Source organism: Callithrix jacchus, chromosome 4 (assembly GCF_049354715.1).
Source record: "Callithrix jacchus isolate 240 chromosome 4, calJac240_pri, whole genome shotgun sequence".
Classification (NCBI taxonomy): Eukaryota; Metazoa; Chordata; class Mammalia; order Primates; family Cebidae; genus Callithrix; species Callithrix jacchus.
The window spans coordinates 132,539,769-132,549,428 of NC_133505.1; positions in this window are offsets into that span (position 1 = coordinate 132,539,769).

The following is a 9,660-nucleotide window of genomic DNA, read 5'->3' on the forward strand; positions in this document are numbered from 1 at the left end:
GTTCATGTGAATTACCCAGGAAACATCAGAGTCCCACGGCACCCCTGATTTCCAGCTCTCTAACCCTCATAGAGCTCTGTAATTCCCATAAATGGTATCCTATCCTCCCTCCTGAAACTCTTTATGTCATCAAAAATGTAAAGTGCACCATTTCAGTTGTGTAAAAGTGTTTATTTTCCTGTGCTCTCACAATGCAAATGTTTTTACATAAAGGAATCTTTGCCAGTTTAATTGGGGAAAGGCTTATTTTATTGTTAATTTAACGTAGATTTCTTCAATTTCTAGTAAGAATGAATATATTATTCTTTACATTTTAAAATTGTATTTTTTTAATTACTTTCATAAAAGCTGCTTATTTTTCTACTGGAATTTTCAACTCTTTTTTTTTTTTTTTTGAGACAGGGTCTTATTCTGTTGCCCAGGCTCGAGTGCGGTGGCATGATCTCGGCTCACTACAGCCTCTGCCTTCCAGGTTCATGCGATTCTCCTGCCTCAGCCACCTGAGTAATTGGGACTACAGGTGTGCACCCCCATGCCGAGCTAATTTTTGTAATTTTAGTAGAATGGGATTTTACCATGTTGCATAGGCTGGTCTCGAACTACTGGCCTCAAGTGATCCACCTGGCTTGACCTCCCAAAGTGCTGGGATTACAGGCGTGAGCCACCAGGCCAGCCTCAACTCTTTCTCATTGTCTTGTAAGAACACTTCCCGTATTAGTTTATTAATCCTATTTCTCATGCATGATGCAAATATTTCCACCCAAATTTCCACTTTTCTTTCAATGCAGTTTTTGGCATTTATAGATATTATAAAAATATTATTTTACATCAATCAGTAATTTATTTAATGGAATCCATTTTGAGCACGTGGGCCCTTTTTTTGCCGCACCTAAGGCAAAGTAAATATTCGCCTACATTTTAAAGAAACCGATAACAGTTCTTTGGTTTCAGTAGTTACATTTAAATAGTTAATCTCATCAGAAGCATATCTAAGTTTATGGTATAAAGAAGAGATCTAATTGTTTTGCCCCCTGAAATGGTGGCCAGTTGTCACAACTGTGTTTATGAGCTTATCTCTTGTACTAGAAGTGTCTACTTTCCCCTTCTAAGCATAAGGCCCAGCCAGGAGCTTCCTGCTGAGAGAATATGCCCTGAGATGCTCTTGAGAAAAGATTGGCCATCATTAGGTTGGGCCTCTGTGCCAAGGCAGCCTCTTAGGTTCATGACAGCCTGCCAGGAACAGCTCCACCCAGAATACTAATATCAACTGGTACTTGGAGCAGCAAGAAAAAGAGTATCACGGATTTAGCATCAGGGAGAGAAGTAACAATCCACAAAATGAAAAGGTGAAATTGAAAGAACAATACCAGTAGCTATGCCATTAGTGATGCCATTGAGAAAATCAGATTTCACTGTCCATTTTCTAATATGTACAATCCATCTATCCCCTCCTGCAATTAATGATTTTCCACTGCCTACTGTGTGCCAGATACTAGGCTGGATGTTATAAAGAAGGCCATGTTCCACCCACAGGGAATTTACATTCTAATCAGAATAAGTATTGGGAACTGACGGGAACATCTGGAAAGCATCTGTCCCAGGTATAAAACATAAACGGCACATAATTAATAACAGAATAATTTAACAATGCATTAATAGGTGAATCAACATATCAGGATATAAAGCTTGCAAACTGAAGCAAGTGTATAAAAATTTTAAAATGTGATAAAGGTGGAGTTAGAAACCTGGTGGGGAAAGAATGCTAAGTTAGTTGAGTTTCCTGAGGTTTCAAGGAATGGAGACACCTGAGTAACTTAACATGAATGATATGTACTCACTTTGAGTTTGTAACAGTCACTCTACTCAGCCACTCCAGCATCGCTCCTCTCCCGGCCTTTATCAGTGTAGCTCATAGTCTCTGATATTTTTTTGTGTAGCTTCTCTTTTTTCCTGTAAATAATCTCTTTGGAGATTTGCCTACTGACTTAAATTCCTTTTTTATCATTCTCTTCTAAACCAACAGGAATCAGGCTTTCTCCCCAGCTCTAACACTAAAACTACTTTTATCAGCTTTCCCAATGACCTCCACTCAATTCTGAATCTTCCTCTTTCTTGTCTTATTATATTAGTGGCTTTTGGCATAGTTGATCATGCCTTCCTATTTGAAATACTCTTTGCTTTGCCTTCAGGACACCATTCTCTCCTTGTTCTTCTGTGTCATAGGACACGTTTTCTCATTCGTGTCTGATTATTTCTCATTTCTCTGATTTCACAATGCTAAAATACTCCTCCAGGCTTGGTCCTTGGAATTTTTCTCTTTTCTACTTCTACTTACCCCCTTGGTGCTCTTTTCTAAGTTTATGAATGTCAATAGTGTACTATATGCTGAAAATTCTAAAATGTGTATCTCTAGTTTGGACTGCTCTCTTGAACCTCAGGCTCATACGTCCAATTACTAATGACACTGTCACTTAGATGTACCAAATAGGCATCTGTAGTGGGGTGTATTATTTATTGTTCATAACATTTATGGCCTTTTCCAGTGCCAGCATTACATTTACCCTGTTCTGCTGACGTCTGGGGTGGCCGTGGGATTTGCTTTGGTCAATGACATGCAGTACAAGTGACTTAAGTCACTTTTGAGAAGAAGCCTTAAAAGCCATCATGTGGTTCCATTGTGTTATTTCTTCCCTCTGTCCTGACTCCAGAAACATTCCAGATGCAGGCTGTTCCTTCAGCCTGGGTCATGAGATTATGTCCACAAAGCCCCAGTTGACCTGCCATGGACACAAATATGAGTGAGCAAGAAATAAACCTCTTCACCTTAAAGCCTTAAGATTTTTGAAGTTGGTTTTTTTACCTTCAAGAAAATATTTATAGCATATTATTAGTGATTACATTTTACAGCAAAATTAAATATATACAGTCTTCACAAACACAAAATGAGAACCAAGGCATCTATCAAATTTAAATGTTAAACCAAGTACTGGTTTTCAGAATTGAGCAGCCAGTCATGATTCTGCCCCAGGGCCACTAGTCCATGATTTCCAATGAGGATCTTTTTGGTAATTGGAATGAAATCTTCTTTATATGTGACAATTGTTTCCACATAAAACCCTTTTGGGGGCTCAGATAGTTCACTGGGTAGTTCACATGTTGAGACATCCTTTTGTTCTACTTAATCACCTGGCGGCTTCTCCTTTTTCTGGCCAAAGTAAAACATTGAACCCTCCAGAGTCCAGGTGCTGACTGCCTAGACCACAGACATGTGCCAGTACCAGGCCGTGAACTGGTTTTGATACATGGGGATGCCAGGGAGGGCCTCGATCTTACTGAAGTTGTTTACTGCAAGAGACTTTGCCTAAACAGAATGCTACAGCATCTCAAATTAACATACCCCAAACTGAATGCCTGATCTTCCCTGCCCACCTCTCAAACTGCTCTTCTCACAGAGTTCCCCATCTTGGTAAACAGCAGCTTCAACCTTCCAGTTTTCAGATTAAGAATGTTAGAATTGTCGTTGATTACTCTGTCCACATACACTGAAAATACTGAATCTCACACTCCACATACAGACACTGAAAATACGTCAATGAGAACAATAGACACTACAGATAAAAATTCCTGTTACTATTCCATTTGATAGGGATGAAGCAGACAATAATGAAAATGAATAAGCATAGTAAGACGAATGTGAGCACTTCAATATATGTAATACATATTACTATGTAATATTAAATACTTAAATATGTAGAAGTTAATGCACGAGATGGAAAAAAGAGAGCCAGTTAAAGGGGAAGGGAGTACCTGGGGTGAGAGTGAGGGTGTAGGTTGCCAGAGTTGTCAGATTCACCTGATTGAGACAGAAACATTTTATCAAAGACTTGAGAGCTGCAGAACTTTTGGCATGTAATTATTCTGCCCAAACCTCTACACTGAGAGATGACTAAACTGCAGCTTAGCTTCTAGCAGCATAAGACCACATCCCTAACATGACCCCACCACCCCCATTCTCCTCACAAATGCCTGAATTACCAAGCCCAGTGCTGCCGGAAGAATTTACTGTATGTCCTAGTCGACTCCTAATGATAGGCCCTTGGCCTTTCTTTTTAGAGCATTTACTTTAAAGGGCTCACAATGGTGAATCTGTATCTCCTGTGACTCAGAAACGTCTTTTTGAAGGACTTGACAGCCATTTCTTTGCATTGTAACTATCAGGAGGGATAGGGCCTGATATGGTTTGGTTGTGCCCCCACCCAAGTCTCAACTTGAATTGTATCTCCCAGAATTTCCATGTGTTGTGGGAAGGACCCAGGGGGAGGTAATTGAATCATGAGGGCTGGTCTTTCCTGTCCTATTCTTGTGATAGTGAATAAATCTCACGAGATCTGATGGGTTTATCAAGGGTTTCCACTTCTGCTTCCTCCTCATTTTCTCTTACCGCTGCCAGGTAAGAAGTGCATTTTGCCTCCCACCATGATTCTGAGGCCTCCCCAGTCATGTGGAATTGTAAGACCAATTAAACCTCTTTTTCTTCCCAGTCTCGGGTATGTCTTTATCAGCAGCATGAAAATGGACTGATCCAGGGCCCCTGTCTCCCAAGTCTCTGTGGGAGGATAGAAGCTAATTTTGATAATTGCCAGCTAGCAGGCACAGTTGGTACAATCCCATTTACACTGACCAACCCTTTGTAATTTTTCTCTTCTCTGACTCTTCTTTAACTCTCTCATTCCCCACATTCTCTCTTCTAAACACCCAATCCCCTCTGCACAAATAAAAATGGAGCTCAACTCTATCCCTTTCTGTCAGTAGTTACTGAATAAAATCTGTTTTTACCAATTTGGCTAATGTCCAGCTGTGCTTTATCTTTTGCAGACTTGAAAGAGATGAGAGGAGTAAGCCATATGCCTAGTGGTAGAAACAGCGTTCCAAGCAGAGGGATAGCCAGAGGGAGTCCTCTGCAGAAGCTCAAGTGCAGGAGCATGCCTGGCCTATACAAATAACAACAAAGAGACTAGTGTTGCTGCAGGAGGGTTAGTGATAGAAATGCTGGTGGCAGCTGATGTCAGAATGTAAAGGGTGGGCAGGTGGCATACATGGTAGGGACTTATAGGCCCTCATTGGTAAGTACTTTAGCTTTTACTCTTGTGGGCTAGGGAACTATTGGAGGATGCTGAGCAGGAAAGTGATATGATCTGGCTTACATTTTAAAAGGATCACCCCAGCTGCTGTGCTGACTAGACAGTAACGAGGGGTGGAGGGTAAGGTTCGAAGTAGCAAGACTAATTAGGAGGTTGACAAAATGATTCATGTGAGAGGAGATGGTGGCTCAGTCAAAAGTGATAGTAGTATAACAGCAATGCCTAAATGTACTTTACAGAATTTCTTTATGGATTGGCTAGTAGTTAAAGAGAAGCATCAGGAATGATTTCAAAGTTTTTGTCCTGAGCAGTTGGAAGAATGGTTTCCCTCAGCTGAGATGGCAGCAAGTTTTGGTGGGGTGAGAGAGGAGTTCTCCCCTTAGTAGCTCATTCAGGCTCATTTATAACATTAACTAAATATGTGTATGGGGTGGTTGAATAGATGGTTGGATATTCAAGTCTGAAGTTCAGGGGAGAGATCTGTACTAGAGATTTAAATTTGGGAGTTATTGGCAAATATTTGGTCTTTAAAGCCACTGACTGCATGAGACAACCAAGGAAGTGAGTGTAGCTAAAGAGAAGAAAACCAGCAGGCAAGATGGCTCACGCCTGTAATCCCAGCACTTTGGGAGGCTGAGGCAGGCGGATCACAAGGTCAGGAGATAAAGACCATCTGGGCCAACATGGTGAAACCCCTGTCTCTACTAAAATACAAAAAATTAGCTGGGTGTGGTGGCGGGCACCTGTAGTCCCAGCTACTTGGGAGGCTGAGGCAAGAGAATTGCTTGATCCCAGGAGAGGAAAGGTTGCCGTGAGTGGAGATTGTGCCATTGCGCTCCAGCCTGGTGACAGAGCAAGAGCCCATAGCACAGGAATCTCAGAAGGAACAGCCAGTGAAATAGGAGGAAAGCCAGAAAACAACAACAACAAAAAAAGTGTGATGTCCAGGAAACCAAGAGAGGAAAAGTTTGTCAAAGGAGAGGGCGTGACCAACTGTTACTAAAAAGAAAAGACAAGGACTTGGAAGTGACCATTAGATTTAGTAATATAGTCACTGATGACAATAGTAGTTTGGACCAAGTGGTGGCACTAAAAGTCTGATAAGAGGCAGTGTGAGAGAGAAAGAAGACAGATTGGGAAGCAAACAGATACCTTTTTAGAGGAGTTTTTTTGCAAAGAGGAGCAGAGAAATAGATCCATGAGTGATGGAAAAAGCAATGTTCAAATTTGGCTCTTAAGAGTTTGTTACTGATAATAATATTTATATAAATATTCTAAATTACTTTCAAACAAGGTGATAGCTCGATGTGTCATTCTGATGGTGGCAGGAGGCAGACAGGTTTCTAGGCAGGAAGGGGTGGGTCCCGGGTAAAACCTCAACTTATAACCAGTGACAAGCCAGCTAGGGCTTGGACTGCCAGCTCTGGGTGAAATCCATGACCTGGAGTAAGGGATACCCACTATAAGTCTTTCTGCTGAAAGCTGTTCAGTTGCCCAATAAAGCTCTTCTCCACCTTGCTCACCATCCAGTTGTCCATGTGGCCTCATTCTTCCTGGATGCTGTACAAGAACTTGTGACCCTCTGAATGGCAGGAGTAAAAGGAACTGGAACACTTTCCTGGCCAGCTCACTGAGCTGTGGGTGGGAGCTAAAGAAGCTACAACACTTTCCTGGCCGACTTGCTGAGCTGCGGGCAGTGGCACGGTACTGGCTATGGGAGTGAAGCATAGCAACCCTTCTGGGGGCCCAGACCTTGAAAGTCCCTGTGCCAGAGCTGTAATACTATAGTCTTCCTGCCCTCTGCTGGCACCAGGTGGCCACTCCATGCAACAAGAAGCAGTGGCTGGGCGGGGCCAGCCCAGGAGCCATGGGACGGAAAGAGCTTTTATACAAATGGACTGAAACATACCCTACCTGAAACATGAACCCCTGCTTGCTGCACTGTAGTGGACGAGGAGAGAAGAGCTGTGGCTCTTCCTGGAGCATAGACCTTGGGGCTCCCTGAGCCAGGGCTGTGATACACCATAATCCCCTCTTTGGGGCTTTGTGGTTCCTGGCGTCTCCAAGATTTCTGGTGCCACCGGAAATCCCCACGTCCAGATGCTGGTGCCTACAGCAGAAGCCACTTGCAGTACGTCTGGTCCAGCCGCAGCCTTATATGGAGTCAGCACCTGTGCAGGTGCCTGGAGCTGCCTGCCCCACTGCAGCAGCCAGCATGCCTGGCTGTGTGCAGTGGTCGAACCCTGCACTTGCTCACACACCGCTTGTGGCTTCGCACCTGGCTTGCCTTTGGCAGACATGGGATTTGGGCCAGTTGTGTGAGCTGAGCACAGCCTGCTAGTCTGAGTGGGTGGAACAAGCCCAGTGGGCATGACCAAAACTCAAGCAGAGGGGCTGCTGGCCACAGAGGTTTCCAGATGGCAAAGTGCTACCTGAAAGATCCTGTGATAATTTTACTTGCAACACCATCATGCATTAGGCATCATTATTATCCCCATTTTATAGATGAATTAACAGAAAACCTCAGCACAGAAAGACAATTTGTCTCAGCACAGAAAGAAAAATAACATAGCCCAAGTTTTCACAGATGGTAAGTTGTAGAGTAGTCTGACTCCAGAGCCTGCTCTGAAGCAGGGCTCCTGCTACTCCTTTTGGTACTCCTGTGAAATTAGCAAACAGCACTTGATTTCACAAGCAGATTTAAGTTAGTATATTGTTATGGAACTGGAATGGCTGTCCCCTAGGAGGGTTATCCAGAATACCCATTGGCAATAGTCCCGCCTGCTTCCAAAAAGAACACATTGTCTACACAATTTTCAAGTACTTCATGTTCCTCCCCTCACTTCCAAGGTGGGCAACGATATCAAGTTCAAAGTTGAGGAAGAGAAGCAAGCCTTGGAAAGCGCCAGGTAAGTGAGAAAAGCAATCCCAGGTGTCACTAGGAGTGCAGCCAGAAGATGCAACTTATGCAGGTGTGTGTCCTACTATGTAGGTGAATGGTCTCCTAAGTGTGTGTGGCCATATGTACACAATGGGGGTTTATATACACATCACTTCTCCACTGCTCCAGAACTTAGCCTGGAATCTTCAGTTCTGTCTGTGCTTTTCTGCAAGTTAATATATGTGTATGAAATGAATCAGCACACTCTTATCTGTGGTATCCTTGCACATTGTGAAACCTGAACACTCTCATGCAGTGACCTTGCTACTAACCATTCTTCAGTAGAAAATGGTTAAATGTCTATCTACATGCACAACCCTGTACTAGGCATTATGGAAGATGCACACACCCATTCTTGTTGTCAAGAAACATAATTTCTAGCAGGATAAATATGTACACAAATAGCTATAAGACACAAAGAGACAAATTCTACAAAAGAACATACAAATTCTATAAGAGAAGATCCAAAGAGACAAATTCTACAACAGAACCTGTTATATGAATTCTTCAGAGGATGTGGTTATTTCAGTTTGGCTAACTAAAGAAAATTTCATGAAGGAGGTAGCATTGGAGGGGTGTCTGGGAAGGTAAAATTTGAAGTGAAGAGATGGAAACAAGACTATTTTGGAGGGAACTGTGTGAATAAAAGCAGAGTGGTGTAATGGTGGAGTAAAGGCATGGAAATTGTGAATACTAAAATTTGGCAAAGGTCTAATGTATTGATTCTGAACTCTGCCTTGGGCAGCTGAGGGGCAGTGAAGCTACTGTAGTGGTTCCACAAACTAGTGGCCAATTACAAAAAGGAATTAAAAATATCTTGAATGAATAGGTACAACAATTCAAAAACATATAAACCACTTTCTATTACTATATAAATTCATTAAAAATCATCACTGAATTCCCAATTGGTTTGTTATGTATTTTCCATATCTGCAAATACCAAGTGTAAAATTACTATGGAGAGCTAGTCCAAGAAATTTTTTGGTGTTAAAAAAGGAGTCCTGTGTGTCAAAAGGTTGATGGGTTTTGGAGTTAGACAAATCTTGATCTTAAACTCTGTCACTACTAATTAGTTGTGTGGGACTGGGCAAGTCTGAATTTGTTTCTTCATCTCTAAAATGGGGGTTAGAGAGCCAACCTTGCTTGTTTTGACAATTAAAGAAGTATATGGCATGCTTTAGATGCTCAGCAAGTGTGATTGAAGAATCACAAAATGAAAAGCTGAGGTCAGAGTCCACCTGGAACACCAAGCTAAGGAACTGGTACTTTTTCTTTGAGCACATAGTTACTGAAGGTTTTTTTCTGAGTGACAGGAAAATCAAGAAATAGTGAGAAGGTGATTGCGTTGGTCTAGGTGAGGCATTATGAGGCACTGGCATTGAATTTCAGGGATATTTCAGACTATTAACTATAGGACTCCACATTTACTTGTATATGGTGAATGTGAGATTTTTAAGAAGGTCACTATTTTGATCTAGCTGTGCTGTTAAATACAATAAAAAATCCAGAGATGTAAAGGTCAGTTTTAGACATTTGGAGCGAAAACGACTACAATTACCATGGTTGAAAATGCAGCAA